A 19,736-nucleotide genomic window follows, 5' to 3' on the forward strand; every position below is an offset into this window, starting at 1 on the left:
GAGAAAGGATTAATTAGCAATCTTGTTGTACGAGGCCCCTTGGGTCGGAGCGATCATAATATGATCGAATTCTTCATTAAGATGGAGAATGAAGTAGTTGACTCAGAGACAAGGGTCCTCAATTTATATAAAGGAAACTACGATGGTCTGAGGAGCGAGTTGGGTAGGATTGATTGGGGAATGTCACTCAAAGGGTTGACGGTGGATAGGCAATGGCAAACATTCAAAGACCGAACGGATGAACTACAGAATTTGTTCATCCCAGTTTGGCATAAAAATAAAACAAAAAAGGTGACTCAACCGTGGCTAACAAGGGAAATTAGGGATAGCATAAGATCCAAGGAGAGGAAATATAAATTGGCTAGAAAAAGCAATAATCCTGAGGATTGGGAGCAGTTTAGGAGTCAACAAAGGAGGACAAAGGGATTAATTAAGAAAGGGAAAACAGAATATGAGAGTAAGCTATCAGGGAACATAAAAACTGACTGTAAAAGCTTTTATAGATATGTGAAGAGAAAAAGATTGGTGAAGTCAAGCGTAGGTCCCTTACAGTCAGAATCAGGGGAATTTTTAATGGGAAACAAGGAAATGGCAGACCAACTAAATACATACTTTGGTTCTGTCTTCACAAAGGAGGACACAAATAACCTCCCAGAGATGCCAGGGAACATAGGGTCTGATGAAAGGGAGGAACTGAAAGAAATCAGTATTTGTAGGGAAATGGTGTTAGGAAAATTGATGGGACTGAAGGCCGATAAATCCCCAGGGCCTGATGGTCTACATCCCAGGGTACTTAAGGAGGTGGCCCTAGAGATAGTAGGTGCATTGCTGGTCATCTTCCAGAACGCGATAGACTCTGGAACGGTACCCATGGATTGGAGGGTAGCTAATGTTACCCCACTATTCAAAAAAGGTGGTAGAGAAAAAGCATCGGTAGTGGGGAAAATGCTAGAGTCTATGATAAAAGATGTAACAGCAGAGCACTTGGAAAGCAGTAACAGGATCGGACAAAGTCAACATGGATTTACAAAAGGTAAATCATGCTTGACTAATCTACTGGAATTTTTTGAGGATGTAACTGGTAAAATAGATAAAGGAGAACCAGTGGATGTGGTGTATTTGGACTTTCAGAAGGCTTTCGATAAGGTCCCACATAAGAGATTAGCGTGCAAAATTAAGGCACATGGGATTGGGGGCAAGGTATTGACTTGGATAGAGAACTGGTTGGTGGACAGAAAGCAAAGAGTTGGAATAAACGGGTCGTTTTCCGAGTGGCAGGCAGTGACTAGTGGGGTACCGCAAGGATCGGTCCTAGGACCCCAGCTGTTCACAATATATATTAATGATCTGGACGAGGGAATTGGATGTAATATCTCCAAATTTGCAGACGACACAAAGCTGGGTGGGAGGGTATGCTGTGAGGAGGATGTCGTGAAACTCCAGTACGATTTGGACAGGTTGGGTGATTGGGCAGAAACATGGCAAATGCACTATAATGTGGATAAATGTGAGGTTATCCACTTTGGTGGCAAAAACAGGAAGGCAGATTATTATTTGAATGGCAATAGTTTGGGACAAGGGGAAGTGCAAAGAGACCTGGGTGTTATTGTGCACCAGTCGCTGAAGGTAAGCATGCAGGTGCAGCAGGCGGTTAAGAAGGCAAATGGTATGTTGGCCTTCGTAGCAAGAGGGTTCAAGTACAGGAACAAGGATGTCTTGCTACAGTTGTACAGGGCCTTGGTGAGACCGCACCTTGAGTATTGTGTGCAGTTTTGGTCACCTTACCTGAGGAAGGACGTTCTTGCCATGGAGGGAGTGCAGCGAAGATTCACCAGGCTGATACCTGGGATGGCAGGAATGAAGTATGAGGAGAGATTGTGTCGATTGGACTTATACTCACCGGAGTTTAGAAGATTGAGAGGGGATCTCATCGAAACCTATAAAATTCTGTCAGGTCTGGATAGACTGGATGCAGAAAGGATGTTTCTGATGGCCGGGGAGTCCAGAACCAGGGGTCATAGTCTAAGGATAAGGGGTAAGCCATTTAGGACTGAAATGAGGAGGAATTTCTTCACCCAGAGAGTGGTGAACCTGTGGAATTCTCTGCCACAGAGGGCGGTGGAGGCCAGTTCATTAAATATATTCAAGAAAGAATTGGATATATTTCTTGAGGCTAAAGGGATCAAGGGATATGGGGAGAAGGCAGGGACAGGGTACTGAATTTGGATGATCAGCCATGATCTCATTGAATGGCGGAACAGGCTCGAAGGGCCGAATGGCCTACTCCTGCTCCTATCTTCTATGTTTCTATGTTTGCCTCAAGCCGGGAAGATGGTACCGACCAAGTCATGGAGCAGAGGAAGTGGGGTCCACAGGGGTGTCCAATATACAAACTTCCAAGATAAAATGTCATCACCTTTTTCATTTAAATTAACATTATTTAAATTTCTGTGTAATTTCTTGCTAACATTTACTCTATATTACCTTCATTTCTTTATTTTTAACCAACATTCCCTTTATTCCCAACACTCAAAATATACAACAGTAACACAATTATTCATTACACTGTGTAATCCTTATCAAACATATCAATTTCCTGTAGAATTTTTAAAAAGAATCTTTCCTTATAGACACAGGGTTACTCTTCTCTGCACTTCTCCAATGCTTGCACATCCCTGTTGTAACATGCAATTCAAAACTGTGCACAATATTCCCTATGTGGTCTGATCAGTACAGTACACAGCCTCACCATTTTTCTAGCTACATATAGAATCATAGAATTGTACATCACAGAAGGCCATTCAGCCCTTTGGGAAATCAAAGTGAACCTGCACGTTGATCCAAAAGCTAATTAACATAGCCCTCAAACCTAATCATTACCCATTTTAAGAAAGAAAGACTTGCATTTCTATGGCGCTGTTCACGACATCAGGACGTCCCAAAGCGTTTACAGCCAATGAAGTACTTTTGAAGTGTAGTCAGTTTTTCTTCTTCTTAGGCAGTCCCTCGGAACCGAGGATGACTTGCTTCCACATTAAAAATGAGTTTTCAGGTGATTGATGAGTCCAATTCGGGACCTACAGTCTCTGTCACAGGTGGGGCAGACAGTGGTTGAAGGGGCGGGTGGGTGGGGTGCTTGAGTTGATGTGCGTTCCTTGCGCTGCTTGCACTTGGCTTCCGCTTCCTCCCGGTGAAGAGACTCGAGGTGTTCGGCGCCTTCCCGGATGATTCTCCTCCACTTTGTGCGGTCTTGGGCCAGGGATTCCCAGGTGTCAGTGGGGATTTTGCACTTTTTTAAGGAGGCTTTGAGGGTGTCCTTGAAGCGTTTCCTCGGCCCACCTGGGGCTCTCTTGCCGTGTCGGAGCTCCGAGTAGAGTGCTTGTTTTGGGAGTCTCGTATCGGGCATGTGGACGATGTGACCCATCCATTGGAGCTGATCGAGCATGGTCAAAGCTTCGATGCTGGGGATGTTGGCCTGAGTGAGAACACTGACGTTGGTGCGCCTATCCTGCCAATGGATTTGCAGGATCTTGTGGAGGCAACATTGATGGTACCTCTCCAGTGCTTTGAGGTGACTGCTGTACATGGTCCATGTCTCTGAGGCATACAGCAGGGCGAGTATCACTGCTGCTCTGTAGACCATGAGCTTAGTGCCGGGCTTGAGGTCCTGGTCTTCAAACACTCTCTTCCTCAGGCGACCGAAGGCTGCACTGGCACACTGAAGACAGTGTTGGACTTCGTCATCGACGTCTGCCCTTGTTGACAGTAGGCTCCCGAGGTATGGAAAGTGGTCCACATTGTCCAAGGCTTTGTCATAGATTTTGATAATTGGGGGGCAGTACTGTGTGGCGGGGGCAGGTTGGTAGAGGACCTTTGTCTTATGGATGTTTTGTGTAAGGCCCATGCTCTCGTACGCTTCGGTGAAGGTGTTGACGATGGTTTGGAGTTCGACCTCCGAGTGAGCGCAGACGCAAGCATCGTCTGCATACTGTAATTCGACGCCAGAGGATGGAACAACCTTGGATCTGGACTGGAGGCGACGGAGATTGAACAGTTTCCCGTTTGTTCTGTAAATTAGCTCCACTCCAGCGGGGAGCTTACTGAGGGTGAGATGGAGCATTGCAGCAAGGAAGATCGAGAAGAGCGTTGGTGCGATGACACAGCCTTGCTTGACCCCGGTCCATACGTGAATTGGGTCTGTGGTGGAACCGTTGGTCAGGATCACGGCTTGCATGTCGTCGTGAAGCAGGCGGAGGATGGTGACAAACTTTTGAGGGCAGCCGAATTTGAGGAGGACACTCCATAATCCCTCACGAATGACAGTGTCAAAGGCCTTTGTGAGGTCAAAGGCGGCCATGTACAGCGGTTGGTGCTGTTCCCTGCATTTCTTTTGTAATTGACGCGCGGTGAAGATCATGTCCATTGTGTCCCTTAGTGGGCGGAATCCGCATTGCGACTCTGGGAGGAGCTCTTTGGCCACTGGGAGAAGGCGATTGAGGAGGATTCTTGCAATGACTTTCCCTGTGGCAGACAGCAGGGAAACACCTCTGTAATTACCGCAATCGGACTTGTCATCTTTCTTGAAGATGGTCACAATTACGGCATCTCTGAGATCCCCTGGCATGCTCTCCTCCTTCCAGATAAGAGAAATGAGTTCATGAATTCGCACCAGTAGTGCTTCTCCACCATGCGTTAGTGCTCCTGAGGCCTTGTTGTTCTTCAGTTGTCGGATGGCCTTTTCAACCTTATGCTAGGCTGGGGTTGTGCTGAGATGGTGGCGGGTAGCATGCTGCGGAATGGAGTTGAGGACACTCGAGTCGAAGACAGTGTCTCGGTTAAGGAGATCTTCGAAGTGTTCCTTCCAGCGGGCACTGACGCCTCTCTGTCATTGAAGAGTACCTTTCCATTCTTGGCCCGCAATGAGGTAGGACCTTGGGTGCTTGGGCCATAGATGGTCTTGACTGCGCTAAAGAATCGACGCACGTCGTGGTTGTTGGCTAGCTGCTAGATCTCCTGTGCTTTCTCCACCCACCATTTGTTCTTTAGGTCGCGATTTTTTTGTTGGACCTCGGCCTTCAGGCGTCTGTAGAGCTGCTTTCTTGCTCTCGAGTTCTGTTGCTGTTTCCAGATCAGGAATGCCTTGCGCTTACAATAAATGCTGGCCTTGCCAGTGACACCCACATCTTGTTAATGAATAAAGAAAAATTGTGCTTTGTGGTACTACTACCATGCTAAGTGGGATAGATTAAGAAAAATGAGCATTCATGAGGTGCTGTGAGCCATCAGCAACAACAGAATTTTATTCCACCAATCTGTAACCTCATGGCCCAGCATATCTCTCACTTGTGTCAGCTGTGGCTCAGTGGGTAGCACTCTTGCCTCTGAGTCCAAAGGTTGTGGGTTCATAGTCCCACTTCAGGGACTTGAACACAAAAATCTAGGCTGACACTCCAGTGCAGTACTGAGGGAGTGCTGCACTGTCGGAGTGTTGGATGAGACGTTAAACCAAGGCCCCGTCTGCACTCTCAGGTGGACGTAAAAGATTGCATGGGACTATTTCAAAGAAGAGCAGGGGAGTTATCCCCGGTGTCCTGGCCAATGTATTGCCATTCCATCGTTGCTGGGTCAAAATCCTGGAACTCCCTACCTAACAGCACTGTGGGAGTACCTTCACCACACAGACTGCAGCGGTTCAAGAAGGCGGCTCACCACCAGCTTCTCAAGGGCAATTAGGGATGGGCAATAAATGCCGGCCTTGCCAGCGACGCTCACATCCCATGAATGAATAAATTCCCCATAATGGGAAGGCTCGCCTGTTGAGCATAATAATGGCCAGAGGTGGTGAGAGAGACTGGTGAAGGGGGTAATTGCATGTTTCTCAAGAAAACTATTAAACTTATCCATTCAATTGTCTTTTATGCCTTCACTAAAGTTTTTACTTTAAGGCCTCGGCCTCTCCAAAAAGCCTTTGATATTTAAATGTGATATTTTCGCTGTGATGTTAGTTGAATTCAGATGATGTAGTCTGAGTACATGCATGGTACCCAGTTTCTCAGGATACACCAGTGCCCTTCAATAGTTGAACACATTTTTTTTAGCTCCTAGCAGTTTCTGCTTGATTGGTTTTCAAAATTCTTGAAGAAAAACAGAAGGACAAAATTAAAGATTGATTACACACCTGTTGCAACTTTTGGTTTGTATCAAATAAACTTCGTAAAGTGCATTAAGCTGAAACAGAGTGAGTCATTTTTCATCTTAATTTAATTTATTTTTCAAAAAGAAATGATTGAAATTTGAAGAAAACGGCCTCTAGTTATCACCTAATTATCAGGTGTTGACAGGTGGAAAATGTTGACATTCTATTAAGTGATATCTGCGAGAGAGAGGGTTCAGAGACAGTTTTTTCTCATCTTAATGAGGGGTTTTCCCCCTGAACAAAAAGTAATAATTTTGAAAGCTCTAATTATCACCTGTGTTTTATTAATAGTTATTATAATGGTTACATTTTCTTACAGCTGTGTGAGACAAGAGTCACATAAGTCCAGAAACCAATCAAAAACCATTGAGTTCAGTGTTTACCAAGATCCTTCAGAAAATCACAAACCAGTGCTGCGAGACACGGGAATTCTCCTATGCAGTGCAGTCACGTTCATACGCTGCCTCTCCCCTCATTGATGATGGGCACCAGAAATTACCAGTGAACTAAACGTCACATTCCATCCTAGTCAACGTGTTTTTATTGATATCACTATTGTTAAGTGCCTTGGGATGTTTTGTTACGTTAAATGTGCTATATAAATGTAAGTTGTTGTGTCAAACCTCAAGTTCACCTTCCACAGTTTTGCCAATTCCCAAGTTCCCCATAAAAGTGATGGCAGATCAAAGCACCCCCCCCCCCCAACAACTGCCAAACCTCGAGACCATTCCTCAGTGTTAAGGGTATGAAATGGTCCAGCTCTCAGGTGTAATCCTAACTTGAACTCAGAGACGATCAAACCGGATCACAGTATCGCGTAAATACACATTAAAAAAAAATTCATTCTTGCAATATGGGCGTTGCGAGCAAGGCCAACATTTATTGCCCATCCCTAGTTGCCTTTGAGAAGGTGGTGGTGAGCCGCCTTCTTGAACCACTGCAGTCAGTGTGGTGAAGGTACCCCTTGTTGGGCAGGGAGTTCCAGGAATTTGACCCAGTGAAACGGTGATATATTTCCAAGTCAGGATGGTGTGTGACTTGGAGGAGAACTTTAAGGTGATGATGTTCCTATGTGCCTGCTGCCCTTGTTCTTCTCGAGGGTGGAGGTTGTGGGTTTGGAAGGTGACGTCTTGGAAGCCTTGGCGAGGTGTTGCAGTGCATCTTGTAGACGGTACACACTGCATCCACGGTGTGCCAGTGGTGGATGGAGTCAATGTTTAAAGTGGTGGATGGGATGCCCATCAAGCGGGCTGCTTTGTCCTGGATGGTGTCAATATGATACTTACATATCAGTCATAATCACAGTACTTCAGTGCAGCATGGAAAAGAAACTATGTAAAAGTACAAATTATATACTACATGATGACATGAATCTTGTCATTCATGTGGAAATGACTTATGAAATGATACTGGGCGGCCCGCTGGTGGCATTGTCCAGGGAGAGTATAAATACTCGGGCATGGGCCCAGTTTGCTCAGGACATTTAACAGGAACTAGTGAAGGACACAACTAGATCTCCATGTTGAAAAACAGTTGATTTAAGCCTTGTTTAATACTCAGACCAAGTGCCGAGTAGTTTTCTTATGTCACTACATATTACCTTTTTTTACATAAAATGTAATCTTTTTGCCATTAATTTATTTTTAAGGGACATTCTTTTTATCCCCAAGACTCTCAAATTATATAAAATCTTTACATACACATCTGAATCTGTTTTTAAATTAAATTTTTACAATTTCTATATACAATTTAATCAATTTTAAGTTTATTTATTTGTAAGGAAGTCACTTGATTCACAGCAGAAATATACAAGGACAATACAGAAATCCTTCACTTACTGCAAAACAGATGTGAATTGAAATAACAACAGAAAATGCTGGAAATACTCAGCAGGCCAGGCAGCATCCGTGGAGAGAGAAACAGAGTTAACGTTTCAGGTCTGGGACCCTTCATCAGAACTGGAAAAAGCTGGAGATGGAACAGATATTAAGCAGGTGCAGAGACAGGGGAGGGGTTTAGGAGGGGAGGAAGGAATTGAAAGAGCATCCTGTGCTTATGTAAGAGGCAGGAAAGATAAAATGTTGCAAATGGGAATGGCAAAATCATACAGCATGAAAAATGGGGGCAGGGATTATTGTCTGAAATTGTTGAACTCGATGTTAAGTCCAGAAGGCTGTAAAGTGCCTAATCGAAAGATGAGGTGCTGTTCCTCGAGCTTACGTTGAGCTTCATTGGAACAATGTAATAGGCCGAGGACAGAGAGATCAGAGTGGGAGTGAAGCGGTGAATTAAAGTGACAGGCGACCGGAAGCTCAGGGTCACCCTTACGGATTGAACGGAGGTGTTCCGCAAAGCGGTCGCCCAATCTGCATTTGGTCTCCCCAATGTAGAGGAGACCGCATCGTGAGCAGCGAATACAGTATATTAAGTTGCAAGAAGTACAAGTCACTGTTTCACCTGGAAGGAGTGTTTGGGGCCCTGGACAGTGGGAAGGGAGGAGGTAAAAGGGCATGTGTTGCATCTCCTGCACTTGCACGGGAAGGTGCCAGGCGAAGGAGAAGGGCTGTTAGGGGTGATTGAGGAGTGGACCAAGGTGTCGCGGAGGGAGCGGTCCCTTCGGAATACTGAAAGGGGAGGTGAGGGGAAGATGTATTTGGTGGTGGGATCACGTTGGAGGTGGTGGAAATGGCAGAGGATGATCCGTTGACTGTGGAGGCTGGTGGGGTGAAAGGTGAGGACAAGGGGAACCCTATCGTGGTTCTGGGAGGGAGGGGAAGGGGTGAGAGTAGAAGTGCGGGAAATGGAACGGACTCTTACATAAGCACAGTATATTCTTTCAATTCCTTCCTCTGCTCCTAAACCTGTCCCCTGTCTCTGCATCTGCTTAATATGTTACATCTCCAGCTTTTTCCAGTTCTGATGAAGGGTCCCAGACCTGAAACGTTAACTCTGTTTCTCTCTCCACGGATGCTGCCTGGCCTGCTGAGTATTTCCAGCATTTTATGTTATTTTTTCAGATTTCCAGCATCTGCAGTATTTTGCTATTGTTGTAGATGTGAATTGAATGTGTCCAACATTATGAATGTACATATACATGTTGAATTGCAAAAATCCAGATAATGTTTATTTATGGTCCTCAACACCCAGTTATGTGGTTATTGTCATGGCTTCGAGCTAAGTTGTAAACATCACTGGACTTGTTGAGCTGATCACCTTTGTTTGATGGGCCAAATATAAAAAAAATCTTTTGTGTTAGGCAGTTTGGTAATCTTACACGGGGATTTACTAAACTCCACAATCAGATCATAGAACCCTAGTACAGTAATGCATTTTTGGTATCTACTCATATTACTTGCTTCTGTAAAGAACTCCACTCCAATAATATTGTGAAAAGCTTAATGGCTGATACCAGTCTTTTCAATTGGCACAAATTGTATTGAAATCCTACATGCACTCCAGTGTCAAGTTTACAGTAAAATAAAACTAGATTACTTGCCCAGTGGTCTGCTAATTCTCAAACTCTTAATGCAGTAGGGTTAAATTTCGGTTGATAGAAAGCATAGATTTGCCTATGGAATCTGCCTGTTGCAATAAGCATATGGGAAAGAGTCTGAATTGTAACATCCTTCTCTACGGGAGGGATGAGGGACCCCAGTGAAAGGCCATCTATGAATACTTGGTCTGATGGCAGTGGCTATCTTTGTAGTTCTCAATGTCCACCTGTTTATGAGATCACTTCAAATGAACCTGGTCAGCCTACGGTTCACCCAGAGGCCTACCTTTTTGGGTGGTTAAGGATTAACCAGGCATCGTGAGTATGAGTGTCATATAACAGCCTTCTGCTCCAGTTAATGATGGTAAAATATTCCTATCAAAATGACATATAAACTACCTGGGACTGAGAATGGTAAGCTCGGCCCTGGAGCATTTGCAGACCATAGTACCTTGAATTGGTATGCACTGGATGGACAATACTATGGCAGTCAGATATAATAACAAGTGGAAAGGGACACATGATACAATTTAATCTGTCAGGTTGCAATACTCATCCAATGACCCCTACTGTGTGGATGTCAGGTAGGGGTGCATTTGGAATTGCAGTGATGCACTCCACAGTCAAACAGTACAGCAGCACTCACTGACCAGGCTCACATGAAGACTGGGCACCCGGGTACCATTAGAGCTTCTGGGACTTATGGAGTCACACCCTGCATGAAGTTAGCACCTTGAGAGGAAGGGAGAAAACACACAGAGGAGGAGTATAGAAGACCTTTCTAAAGGTCTCCTAGAATAATGAATACCTTGCTTGGATTCAGTTACAACTTAGAATTTAACCAACATTACATGCCTGAACAAATCTCAATAGGCATCACCATAACCTGAACCCAAAGGTACAAGCTCTAAGCCTCTTGTTGGTATTGGTTGTTCTTCATGCTTGAATGATTGTTTTGGGGAGGGAGGGGTGATGGAAAGGCTCAATGGCTGAGAAATTGGATAAGGTCCCGCCTCACCACAACCTGACCCTTGTCCCTTTCTCCTTACAGATAACCAAGAAATCCCACCAGCACAGCCAATCCCCAAAGTCATGGAGTAGGAGAGTGAAGAAGAAGATGCATCGTCACTGCATCTGACACTCACAGGCACCAGGTCAGAAAATGGCAACTTAGAGGGTTGTATAGAGGAGGGATCAGCACATGGTGAGTCACTGGGCACAAGTGGACTTCAGCCAGGCCAGGCGGAAAGGGTAGCTTGGATGCCAGCTCCCCGGGAGAGTTCATGCCGGAGTTCTGCTGCACAGGACTCAGATGGGCATGCAAACAGAAATGCTTGGCACATTGGCAAGCCTGCCAGAGAGCCTCCTGCCAGTGTCAAGGAGCATGGAGGAGTCTGGCTCCAACATTGCACATGGCTTTGCGTGGAGCTTGGAGCCTATGCCTTCTTGGATAGAAATGATGGGCAACTCCACGAGAGACCTTGTAGAGCCAACCATGATGCTGTGTGTGATGGGCGATGTCGCGATCCAGTGTCTCTCTGCTGCAGTGGAAGCTCAGACTGCTGCTATTGTGGCCGGGTTTACGAGTGTGGAAAGGGGCTTGCAGGGTGTCACAGCAGTCCAGCAATCTGTGCTCCAACAGATGGCTAGGATTGCTGAGGCGCCACCCCGGAGGAGTAGCAGTGGAGCAAGAACCCGTTGTCCTCTCAGGGTGACAGCATTCCTACTCCCTCCACTCTCACTCTGCCAGTGCCCTTGCTGCTGCCTGTCAGACAGTCAGCCCAGACTGCTGACGCCCTTGCCAAAGTGGTGCAGTCTACAGTTGGGCCTTCTAGGCCCAGAGCTGCTCGAGGTCGGCCTGCAAGGCTATCAGCAGTCTCCCCCACTGAGAGTCAGCAGCCTTCCACCAGCTATGCAAAAGCCACTGGATTCCAGGTGGGGGCGCTATAGGCTTGCTTTGTGGTAGCTGGATGACTTTCAGGCCACAGGTGCTGGAAGGTAGTTGAGGGAATGACTGCAGATTGGCTTTCAGGTTGTGGATACAGAAAGTGATCTGGCCAGGCAGCAACAGGTTTTAGGTCACGGAAGGGCAAAGCAACATGATGAGGGTGGAGCACGAACTCTCTTGCCCCATGTCTGCTTCCACAGCCCTATATCTATTCCCCTATTGCCCCCTTGAACATATCCTTTAACTAACATTCTCTCTGCACCCTCACTTCCCATCACCCTCTACTGCTTGCTCCCTGATATCTTTGTCCATTAACATTCCCCTTGCCGTCACTCGCTAATGCGTCCTGTTCACCCCACTGACTCTCCTCCCTACATAAGTCAGGGTAATGTGGGGCAAGCAGCAGAGCACCCAATAATGGACTGGGGAGCAACCGATGTTGGTCCGGAGATGGAAGAGGCCCCAAAGTTCTCTGGGCAGGGACAGGCTGTGGGCAGGAGAGTGGCCGATAAAGGGCATGGGAAGGCTGATGGCCAAAGTCACTGAACAGCAAGGTGCAGGTTGGGGGCTGGCCAGTGGGCGACAACACATGATGGGAGGCTGCACTAGCAGACTGTGGACATGAGGTGGCCGGTGGCTACAGGGGGAGGGGATGGAGGCCAAAGATGATGGAAACAAACCACCATGGCAGCCTTAGCAGCAGTGGGAAGGGTGGGAAGCCAATATGTGGAAAAAAACTGGGGGAGCAAAGTTGAAATTGAAGTGGGCTTAGCAGTCTCAATTAAAACATTAAAAATTGTACTTTATTTTACTTACAAGTTTGACCAGCCAGGACAAAGGGTGGAGCCTCTACAGCCCCACCAGTGGCAGCAGAGCCAGGAGACTGAGATGCTACAGCACTACCAGTGGGAGAGCTACAACTGCATCATTACAGGTAACAAAATGTTTACATCCTTAGACAGTGCTTCCCATTATAAATGTTTAAATAGGGATTTTCAATGTTAAACAGTGACATAAAACGTATTTTTTCATTATTCGTTCATGGGATGTGGGCATCGCTGGCAAGGCCAGCATTTATTATCCATCCCTAATTGCCCTGGAGAAGGTGGTGGTGAGCTGCCTTCTTGAACTACTGCAGTCCGTGTGGTGAAGGTACTCCCACAGTGCTTTTAGGGAGTGCCAGGATTTTGACCCAGCGATGATGAAGGAACGGCAATATACTTCCAAGTCAGGATGGTGTGACTTGGAGGGGAACTTGGAGGTGGTGATGTTCCCATGCACCTGCTGCCCTTGTCTTTCTAGGTGGAAGAGGTCGCGGGTTTGGGAGGTGCTGCCAAAGAAGCCTTGGTGAGTTGCTGCAGTGCATCTTGTAGATGGTACACACTGCAATCACGGTACGCCGGTGGCGGAGGGTGTGAAGGTTTAAGGTGGCGGATGGGGTGCCCATCAAGAGGACTGCTTTGTCCTGGATGGTGTCAAGCTTCTTGAGTGTTGTTGGAGCTGCACTCATCCAGGCAAGTGGAGAGTATTCCATCACACTCCTTACTTATGCCGTGTAGATGGTGGAAAGGCTTTGGGAGTCAGGTGAGATACTCGCTGCAGAATACCTAGCCTCTTACCTGCTCTTGTAGCCACAGTATTTATGTGGTTGGTCCAATTAAGTTTCTGGTCAATGGTGACCCCCAGGATGTTGATGGTGGGGGATTTGGGGATGGTAATGCCAAAGGGCGGTGATTAGACTCTCACTTGTTGGAGATGGTCATTGCCTGGCACGAATGTTACCTGACACTAATCAGCCCAAGCCTGAACGTCGTCCAGGTCTTGTTGCATGCGGGCATGGACTGCTTCATTATCTGAGGCGTTGTGAATGGCGCTGAACACCGTGCCGTCATCAGCGAACATCCCCCTTATGATGGAGGGAAGGTCATTGATGAAGCAGCTGAAGATGGTTGGGCCTATGACACTGCCCTGAGGAACTCCTGCAGCGATATCCTGGGGCTGTGATGATTGGCCTCCATCATCACAGCCCCATTGGCCTACCACAACCATCTTCCTTTGTGCTAGGTATGACTCCAGCCAGTGGAGAGTTTTCCCCTTGATTCCCATTGACTTCAGTTTTACTAGGGCTCCTTGATGTCACACTCGGTCAAATGCTGCCTTGATGTCAAGGGCAGTCACTCTCACCTCACCTCTGGAATTCAGCTCCTTTGTCCATGTTTGGACCAAGGCTGTAATGAGGTCGTGAGCAGAGTGATCTTGGCAGAACCCAAACTGGGCATCTGTGAGCAGGTTATTGGTAAGTGCCGCTTGATAGCACTGTCGATGACACCTTTCATCACTTTGCTGATGATTGAGAGTAGACTGATGAGGTGTTAATTGGCCGGATTGGATTTGTCCTGCTTTTTGTGGACAGGACATACCTGGGCAGTTTTCCATATTGTTGGATAGATGCCAGTGTTGTAGCTGTACTGGAACAGCTTGGCTAGAGGCGTGGCTAGTTCTGGAGCACAAGTCTTCAGCACGACAGCCAGGATGTTGTCGGGGCCCATAGCCTTTGCTGTATCCAGTGCGCTTAGCCATTTCTTGATATTACGTGGTGAATTGGCTGAAGACTGGCTTCTGTGATGGTGGGGACCTCAAGAGGAGGCCGATATGGATCATCCACTCGGCACTTATGGCTGAAGGTGGTTGCAAATGCTTCAGCCTTGTCTTTTGCACTCACGTGCTGGGCTCCACCATCATTGAGGATGGGGATATTCATGGAGCCTCCTCCTCCTGTCAGTTGTTTAATGATCCACCACCATTCACGACTGGATGTGGCAGGACTGCAGAGGTTTTGTGTGATCTGTTGATTGTGGGATCTCTTAGCCCAGTCTATAACATGCAGCTTCTGCTTTTTAGCATGCATATAGTCCTGTGTTGCAGCTTCCCCAGGTTGGCACCTCATTTTTAGGTACACCTGGCATACTCTTCTACACTTGTTCTTGAACAAGGATTGGTCCCCTGGCTTGATGGTAATGGCAGAGGGATATGCCAGGCCATGAGGTTACAGATTGTGGTGGAATATAATTCTGCTGCTGCTGATGGCCCACAACGCCTCATAGCTGCCCAGTTTTGAGCTGCTAGATCTGTTCTGAATCTATCCCATTTAGCACGGTGGTAGTGCTAAACGATGGAGGGTGTCTTCCGTGTGAAGATGGGACTTCGTCTCCACAATGACTGTGCGGTGGTCATGGTTACCAATACTGTCATGGACAGATGCACCTGTGACAGGTAGATTGGCGAGGACGAGGTTAAGTAGGTTTTTCCCCTCATATTGGTTCTCTCACCACCTGTCGTAGGCCCAGACTGGCAGCTGTGTCCTTCAGGACTCGGCCAGTAGTGGTGCTACTGAGACACTCTTGGTAATGGACATTGAAGTCTCCCACCCAGAGTACATTCTGTGCCCTTGCTACTCTCAGTGCTTCTTCCAAGTGGTGTTCAACATGGCGGAGTACTGATTCATCAGCTGAGGGAGGGCAGTAGGTGGTAATCAGCAGGAAGTTTCCTTGCCTATGCTTGACCTGAAGCCATGAGACTTCATGGGGTCTGAAGTCAATGTTGAGGAATCCCAGGGCCACTCCTTCCCAACTGTATACCACTGTGCCACCACCCCTGGTGGGACAGGACATACCCAGGGATGGTGATGGAGGAGGAGTTTGGGACATTGGCTGAAAGGTATGATTCTGAGAGTATGACTATGTCAGTGGGACAGCTCTCCCAATTTTGGCACAAGTCCCCAGATGTTGGTGAGGACTTTGCAGGGTCGATTTGGCTGGGTGTGCCTTTGTCGTGTCCGTAGCTGGTGCCGAGTGGTCCGTCCAGTTTTATTCTTCTTGTGTTTTGTAGCAGTTTGTTACAATGGCTTGCTAGGCCATTTCAGAGGGCAGTTAAGAGTCAACCACACTGCTGTGGGTCTGGGGTCACATATAGGCCAGATCAGGTAATTTCCTTTCCTAAAGGACATTAGTGAACCAGATGGGTTTTTACGATAATCCGATAGTTGCATGGTTACTATTACTAGCTTTTTATTCCAGATTTATTTAATTAACTGAATTTAAATGCCCCAGCTGCCGTGGTGGGATTTAAACTCGTGTCTCTGAATCTTTAGTCCAGGCCTCTGGATTACTAGCCCAGCAACATTACCACTATGCTACCGTTCCGTCAACATTGTGACACAAGAAAGGTTTGGTGAACGGCGCTGTATGCCATACTCAAGATTTTAAATTCAACATATATTTACTGCAAGTGTTCCTAACATGCCGAGAACAGCTGCAATAATTATGAACTCTGCCAACCCAGCTTGTAGAAAATCTAAACCTGTGTATAAACCTATCTGTAGCTAAAATCTAGACAGTAGTCCCGGCCTCGACCAGCATGTTTAGTTTTCAGTCTTCTGTGGCAACATGAGAATATGAAAACTGGAGCTAGTTTTTAAAGAGTGGAGCTATACTGACCCCGTTCTTGGCACAAAGAGCCAAGTTTTGGTTCTAAAGAGACTCCTGTCTGCTTCTCTAGTCCGGCCAGGAACACGAGAAAAGTGATTGGGAAAAGCCCCAACAGAAACAGTTGTCGTCACCATCCAATTCGAAATAAGGCTAGTTTTCATACAATGACTATTTCTGGGATTATCAGCGGGAGCCACAGTAGCCTGTCACACGGTGAACTGGTGTTGGGGCCCATTCTGCCAGTAAACTGTCACGCTCTTTTTGTTGCACCGGCATTGCTTCCCCTTTTCTTCTCCCTGCTTTATGCACATGTCCATGCCACAGCTCGTTTCCATGGTTAGCAACTGCTCCTGTAAGTGGACCTTGGTGCCAATGTGATCTGGCAGCTTTTCCCCCTTGCTACGTTCTGCCCTGGCAGCACCATGTACTCCAGAGCTAACAATTACCCACTGGCAGTAATCTGCTTTCTGAACTTAATGTGGTGTCTGTAACACGACCAGGTTTCCTCAGAAACAGTAGATATTACCATGCAGGCTACAGCTTTATAGACTAAAGCAACCAAGAACTTTATTTGTCAATAAACAGCAATGTGAAGCACAATAATCAGCAGAAACTAAAAGTACAACATAGATCTAGATAGATATTTATAATAATACACACACAAAAACTCAGTTATGGTCATTTATCCTTAGTAAGAACAGATTTCAATTTAGTTCAAGAGTCCGATAACCAAAAGAAATTTTGTGTAACTGTGTTGAATTCAGCCTCTCATCATTCTGCTTCTTCGCCCTCAAGTAGGGTCTATTGATGAGAACTCCATAGCTGTTCAGATAACTGGCTTTGAAAGAATCCCTTGCTGTTTTAAAAGCTCCTACTTTTAGCTTCTATCTTCCAAACGCATATGGTAGTTCATGGGTGCAACTTACATTTAAATAAGTTCTCCCCCACCCCCCCAAAAAACACTATTTACATATTTCCAAACAAAAGAGAAGGGATTTCCCAAATTAAAATGATGAATATATGGGATGTCTATCTATCATGAGATATAACCTGTCTGCACATTCCTGAGCATACAGGTTTAGACAGGATTTTGTTAACTGGCTCTGGGCTTTCATAAAGGAACATATGAAATCTTGTTGATCAAAGGAACGATGGTAATTAAATCTATGAACCAATCTGATCTTGAAAACAAGACAACAAATTGATCTTTAGATCAAAAAACCCCACAAATATTTCACTGTTACAGTAGCTGCCTAGCAGTCAGTAAGATTTCAACTTATTTACATGGTAAACCCAAAACTTACGCTGCCAAAATGGCATATCAACCACATAATACAATTTCCTTTGTCCGCCACAGTACAGGAAACTTTGGTTTATCCGGAGGTTAGCTGTCCGGAATGCTCGATCCACCGGCAAAATTCAGGAGTCGGTTCAGTAAGTTTTTTTCTCTTTTCGTTGCTTTTTATTCCACCAGTCAGGCTCTGCAAGGTCTAGCTAAAGCTGTTGCTTAGCTACAGAGACGCTTGCAAGCTACGGCCGGCTGTTTAGAAGCTGTTGCTAAGCAACAGGGTTTGTTGCTAGATACGGAGCTCAAAAGCTCCGTATGTTTTAACATTACCGCTGGTTTGTCTGGCAGTTTTGATGGGACGGCAACAGCTCGGTCCCGTCGGTGCCGGATATCACAAAGTTTCCTGTACATGGAACTTCTGAGTGGACCTGTAACCATTGTTGCTTCGTCGGCAGTAGCACTAGCACTCCGCCTTATCGGGTACTCTTGTGTACAAGCATTGTGATAGTACCAGAATTTCTGCCTTTTGTTTGTATTACTTAGACATTGCTGGGTTACTTCTGCTAATGTAATCAAATCATCTCTAACTTTAATCACACGCTCTGCCACATTTCTTTCCTTGCCAAGGCATTTCCCTGACCAAGCCTCTTTGATCAACAGTAACGGCCCACGTACTCGGCGCCCATATAGTAGCTCAAAGGGCAACTAGCCCATTGATTTCTGTGCCATCTCTCTATATGCAAACATGACCTATGGCAACAGTTCATCCTGGTCAGTGAAGTTCTGCTCTGCGTACGTGTGTAGTACGCGCTTCACTCTCCCATTATACCTTTCCACCAGCCCATTTGTCCGAGGATGGTATGGGGTAGCAGGAGCCATTCGACTTGATTGCTCCCTCAGTTGTGCAACCAACGGGTCACAAAATCTGTACCCTAGTCGAATAGAATTTCTTCTGGAAACTCAACCCGGATAAACATTACTAGCAGGGCACAAGCAACTCTATCTGCTTCAATTGATGGAGTGCTACTACATCTGGAAATCCGGAGGCAGAATCCCTCATAATCAGGACGTACCTTTTCCCAGAGTTAACAGACAGGGGTCCCACTATATCAATGCCCACCCTTTTAAATGGTACATTACTAGTGGGCAGAGATTGTAACCACACTTTGGCCAGATCTCCTGCTTTACCAACTGGTCACAAGTCTTAAAATATTGTGCTACATCCACGAAAACCGACGGCCAGTTAAAATGCTGCAGCACACGACGCTTCGTATGCTCCACTCCTTGGTGTCCTGTGAATGGAATGTGAGCAATTCATAATAGTTCACTACGATATGGTTGGGGGACCACTATCTGCTCAAACATTTCAAGGTTACTTGAAAAAGGTTCGATTTGGACTCTATTGTCGAACCAATATCCCTTCCTTGTACCGGAAAATAGCTGTTATCTCACTCTGTGCAACCCACATGGCCTGACATTGCACAGCCTCTAATGAAGGGTCAGCTTGTTGAACTTCTGCCTGTTCCACTCAGTCCAAACCTCCCAGACAGCCCTGGATGCCTCTACCAAGTGTGACTTGGTGCGAGGCTCCTACTCCTCGATTTCTTTCCAATATTCATCCACCTATGTTGCTTTGCCAAAGACAAAGAAAAAATGCTTCCACCTTCTGCCCAGGGTCATTGTTCCAATCTTGGTGGTGCCTGCAGAGGCCAAAAAAAATTATCCAATAAATAAAGGAGATGTTTAAACTGGAATCTCACACACCTAAAAGGCTGATATTGTTTAAAATTGGTATGCTAATGAAAGTTCAGGTTTATTATGATGATTATGATACAGTAACCTTTTTATTCAGATGTTTCTAAAGTGGTTTACGAAAACAGTAGTTGCTTATTGTCCTGTTCAACCTATTTAAGAACATTTGCTCCTTTTGCCATTGAGTATTTGGCAAGAATATCTACTGCCAAAACGATGTGTTTTTACGGTGGTCAGAACAATTTGGAGTAATTCTTCTGTGGACATCAATATAAAGACAAACGCTAGGGAATGAAAGGTTTCTTTGGACAGTATCTAGGACATCCAAGACAAGTACAGAATAACTCAGAACTGAGAACAATTCCCTCTACTCTGCCCTAATATGCCTGAATCCTAACTTCAGAAGAGCATTCTGTACTGCATTAACGAGGCATTTCCATTTCACCCGGGAGCTGTCCTTAGTGCTGAATTATTGGCAGATGCAACACCACACGGTGCACTTAACCACGAGGCGGTGGTGGTTACATGGTTACCAGCAGGATTAACCAGTTAATTATATAGAAACAAATCCC

At 46.0% G+C, this 19,736-nt stretch overlaps 1 protein-coding gene across 1 annotated transcript in view; it reads right to left on the reverse strand.

Moving 5' to 3' along the window:
* Positions 1 to 16,665: 16,665 nt before the first annotated feature.
* Positions 16,666 to 19,736, reverse strand: part of LOC147108419 (scaffold attachment factor B1-like) — a 90,822-nt gene continuing 87,751 nt past the window's right edge. Inside the window, exon 21 of the mRNA XM_086005037.1 lies at positions 16,666 to 19,112. The gene's annotated coding sequence lies outside the window, so the exon portion shown is untranslated. The remainder of the gene's footprint in view (positions 19,113 to 19,736) is intronic.

The sequence above is a fragment of the Somniosus microcephalus genome, chromosome 13, assembly GCF_052327205.1.
Source record: "Somniosus microcephalus isolate GS21.2 chromosome 13, FLI_Smic_1.0, whole genome shotgun sequence".
Lineage (NCBI taxonomy): Eukaryota > Metazoa > Chordata > Chondrichthyes > Squaliformes > Somniosidae > Somniosus > Somniosus microcephalus.